Below are 4,986 nucleotides of genomic sequence, written 5' to 3' on the forward strand. Positions count from 1 at the left end.
GTGCAGTCGCTCGTGGGCGTCGTCTGGGTGAAGGGTCGGTGTAAGGGTAATTGTCCGTCGATGTGGGTCAATCGTAAGTGGGTGGGTGTGGGAATGGCGGTTGTGGCCTGAGAGGTGACATTGTTGGGCCGTACCGCGGTGAGGGTACTGGTGGGCGTTGTGTGTGTTGTGTGGGCATCACTGGTGGTGGTGAGTAAACCAGTGGTTGCGATCGTGGTTATACCCCACGGATTCTTCCAGAGTACGCCCAATTGGAGACGACGGTCTCTGGTGTGGAGCGGCCAGACTGTTCCGCTGTGGCTACGTCATCAGATCAAGAGGGAATGCCCGTATGCTGGGGTCGTGGTTGTGATAACACTGCTGTGTGTGTGTATTGGAAAAGAGAGGAGGTGGCTGTGGCACCTGGCTGTCTCCTTGGAGGGACAGGTTTTGCGACGAGCTCTGCGGTCCTACAGAAACCGAGAGTGAGCTCATGTCACTGTCTATATACAGGTGCAGTTCACCTGAGCTGGAAGAGGAGGTGGCGGGTGAAGGCAGTGGGTCCACCCACGCATACTTCGCTGTGTCCACAGACTGTGGCTGTGGTGAAGATTGAGCAATCGTGAAAAGGGCTGGTGTTTGCATCTCGCAAACTGGCTCGGGTACTGGAGGTGGCAGCACCAACGGGGTGAGGGGTGAGGGGTGAGGGTCATCGTCTAATTGGTTACATTTCATCTCATCTACAGATTTAGTCCAGTCATGTTGACTGTAAATGCCGAGTTTTTGTGCGATAACTTCTGCGTGGGTAAATTGGTTTTCTATTTCGTTGGGTGTGAAAGTTTTAACGGAATTTCGTGCTTTAATTGGATAGGGTGTTAAGCGATATGTGTCGAGTGAAATTTGTTGATCAAAATTATCAGATTTACATGGTGCTTTAATAGACCCAGGGAAGGTCTTACGTGTGACTTGATCAACGAATTGTAGTTTATTTTGGTAGTAGATAGGGATACGTTCGAAACATTGATTTTCTAATACATATATGGTTGATGAAATAAATTTACATTGGAAAAATTAAATTACGTTGGAATTTTCTACTGTAGCAAAAGTGTGTCGCTGTCCTGTAATGGCATATCCTACGAGTGGAAATTTTTGTGATGATAAGATAAAGGCGGACTGTTTGAGTTTGCGGTCAAGACCAGAAAGTTTTTTTATAAATAGAAAGACTCGTGTGGTCCATTTCTAATAAAAGTCGGCTAAGCATATAGTCAAGTTTTGCATCAATCTTTACATTTGGGTGTACAGAATCAAACCAATTTTTTGTTTTCTAAAAATTTCGTACTTTTCAGATTAACGATAAACGGGGGACTCTTGTGGTATAACATATCCATTTCTTATTTTAGCTTTGGTATAAGGTGTGATGGGAGGTGCGCCTTCAGAAACTGTTACGTTTGTATCTCTAAATCAGCTGATGCCTTACCGGTTATACAGTTAAAACCTACATTGTATTGAATAAAAATGTCTTGGTATTGTGTGGCATAATATGGGCGAACTTCATTACGTTTATGGAAAAGTTTTGTGAGAACCTCAAAACGAGAAAGCGTGGATTCATCATAAAAGTGTTTTTGGAAACAACTAGAGTACATGTGTGCATTGCGTTGGTGACCAGAACTGGTTTCATTATTTTCGAATGTTTCAATAAAGTAGCGTTTTTGGAATTTTACCATTCGTGACTATGGTCTTCCAACATCACAATACGACAGAGATTTTCGGGGTCCCAGATAACTGTGGTTTTAATATCGTGGTTGGGAGGGCAGTAGCCTCTTTCAACATCAGATTTAAAACGAAATTTCCCATAGTAAATGCTTTCTGTTTTTACATCATAGGTGAGTGTGATGTTTGTTATTTGAAGTGACCATCCTAGTGTGTAGATGACATGATATTCGTGTTGAGGATTTCGACCTGGACAAATAACCAAGGGGTTATCAGTGGCGTTGGGATTCATTCATGGTCACCTGGATTATAGACCATGCTTCCGTGTTGGAATGCAAAGGGTCGATAGCGATCAAATTGAAAACGGCCTTGTTTGGCTTCAATATTCGCTTACCAACGTGGGTCATCGATTACGTCAAATTGCATTATTTGTGGGTGATGGTAGTGTTTACTTATGAGACCAACACGTGCAGGTTCTCTACGAGCTTTAATTTCAGTTGGAAAGAAAGGTATTTCCATATTTTTAACATACCAATTATCGTGATCAAACCTGAAGCCTCTTTTAAGTGCAATTTTGTGAAGAAAGCTTTCTTTGTCGCAAAGTTTAGCGTGTATGGTACTGGCTGGTACTTGAAATTTTCGAATTTGTGAAAATATTTGCACTTGGGCGGTGAGTATTTGAAAATCTGCAGGTTTGATGTTACATTCAAGAGTTATATTGAGCTTATAATACTGCATATTTGTGATATGCTTTGGGGAACAAAATAATGTGTGACTATCACGTCTTGTACGCCTGATTTGGTGTTTAAATGTTGTGTTGATCTAATTTAATTGGTTGTTTTATTGGAAGTGGGTGTGATAGGAATAATTTAAGCAATAAAAGAATTAAATTCGTAATGGACATGTGTACGAGAGTCCAGAGTGAGGATTGTAGAAGACAAAATATCCCGCAGTGTTTTTGGTATATCAATCAGACTGATAGTGAATTTCTTGACAAATAAAGGGTGAGGGATTAGTTTTTACTCTGAAAATAGGTGGTGCGGCAGCTTGTGGGTGAAAAAATAACTTGTCTTGTTCTTCAACAATTTCAGCCAAAAAGTAATTTTCGATTGTTTTAATAGATCGTGTGCTCTTTGTTTTTGTACTGGTGTGATCTTATATGATTTAGAGATTCTTTGTTTAGCCCAATAATGAAGTTGTTCGCCGTTATTGTGGTCTCCAAAAAAGGCAGAAGGGGGCCAATAAATTTTGGATCAAGTATTAGTGGTAAAGTTGGATAAGTTCTAGTAGTATCTGGATGTTTTCCAATACAATGGTGAGAATGTTTTTCGGGATTAGGTGTTGGCGAAATAAAATTGAGTGTGATTATAGCTGTAGTGACTTGGAAACTGAAAGGTAGTGAAATTTGAAAGGATGCTGATGAAACAACTATATTAAAAGAGTTATTCCAATGTGCTTGTGAGAGTAAGCGTTCAATATTAGAAATAGGTCCTTGTGGCGGATTAACTGGATTACTCGCAAATTGTGATAGAGTCGGTGAAGAGAATTGAGAACTGAGTGGGTCAGATATAGAAGTGTCTGAAATTAAACTGATAACGTGTGGTGTATCAGTAATATTGGAAACAGTGTGATTTGGCTTATCTGTGACAATTCAGAGCTGTGAGTTTTGTCGGTGTTCGCAAAATTTATAGGTTGAGTGGAAAATTGTGGAGTGTTTGAATAATGAAATAAATCTGTTGTGGTGCTCGTGGTGGAGCTGGTATAATAGTTTGTGGTTGGAGTGTTGTTTTAGAGAGAAAACTAGAATATGGTAGCAAAGTTTGTGTGTTTATGTGGGGGTTGTTATTTTTTGTGCTTGCGTTTGGTGTCTTTGCGTTTGGCTTTGATGGGGGGATACGGGATTACTGGTTGTGGGGTAAAGTGGGGGAGTGTCCAGTAGGACGAGGTCTATATTGAGATTTGGCAGTAGTAATGACTGAGTAAGGGTGTTTCTCAGTTTCTTGTGCTTGTGGTTTTTTTAAAGAGTTTAAATGATGACTTTTTTGGGGTGGATTGTTTAGTAGCTTCAGTGTATGAGCAACTAGGTAGTTCTGAGATGGGGGGAGCACTTGGGTTGTTGATTAGAGGACGCAATTGTGACGATAATGTCTGGCCCAGAGTAGAACAATTATCGCAATAATAGGGTTTATAGATAGCAGAGGTGGGGATAACATTTATTAAAAGATTTAAAGTAGGTACACTAATTCTGATTGCTGCGAAAGCTGAATCTGGTGGGATGACATTATGGAGATAGATGAGATCTAAGAAATCAGCAGAGAAAAGTGTAGCTAATTCATCAATCGTATTGTCTTTCGTTCAAATAAAAAGATAGTATGTGGATATATAAATTCACTTTGTGAGTTGTTCAAGTAGTTGTTTTGCGAGTGGTTGGTATTGTTCATCCAACCTGAGAAGTTCTTAAAAATACTTTATATTGTATGAGGCTGGGATAGCGTCAAGATTAATTTTAGTATACAATGTCTGCATAAAGAACTTCAGAGAGTTTTGGTGTTGCTTGTGGTCGGAAAACAGGAAGATAGAAAAGAGCAATGTGTTCGTTATTAAAATCTCGATTTTAGAAAACCCATTCACAAAAAAAATGTGAGAATAAGATATGGTCAAAATTGTTTATAAAAAACTTGGAAACGGACCAGTTTAGGTTTAAAATTTGGATATAACGATAGGTATCCGCATATGGTGTTCTTTGAAATAATTCTTCCAGTCTGTGCTGTGCAATAAAGTGCATACCTGTTTAGTTTAGGAGATAGAGTTGCTTTCAGTGCTGTGAGACTGAAGTGGAGAATTGAAGCAGAGTTGGTGTTTCTGTTTCAGCTGAAGTGTTGCAAAGGCTGTTCTCGTTGATGGGCTAAGATCTGTACTGTGTGACAGTTCTTTTTAAAATTAAAAAGAAAAAATTTTTAGAAAGGCTTAGAAAAGAAATTTTTCTAAGTGCATAGATGAAAAGAAGCTTTAGAAAACTTTCTAAGTTTAAAGAGAGTGTAGAAGAGAGTGAAGAGAGAATAATTATCGAAAAGATATTGAGAGGAGTTTGGAGAGAGAAAGAGGGATCTAGGTTGAGAGAGTGGTAGACTGAAAAGTGATTTTAGACAATATGATATAGCCTGATAACGACTTTTTGTTTGGAGGAAAAAAAGGAACCGAATCATATCTTAACAAATAAATGAGATTAGTGAGATTTTTCGTGACCGAACCATGGGTCGGTTGCAAACTTAGTAATTTCCTTCTTATTAATTTTGT

Source organism: Convolutriloba macropyga, chromosome 7, assembly GCF_964194025.1.
Source record: "Convolutriloba macropyga chromosome 7, txConMacr16.3, whole genome shotgun sequence".
NCBI lineage: Eukaryota > Metazoa > Xenacoelomorpha > Acoela > Convolutidae > Convolutriloba > Convolutriloba macropyga.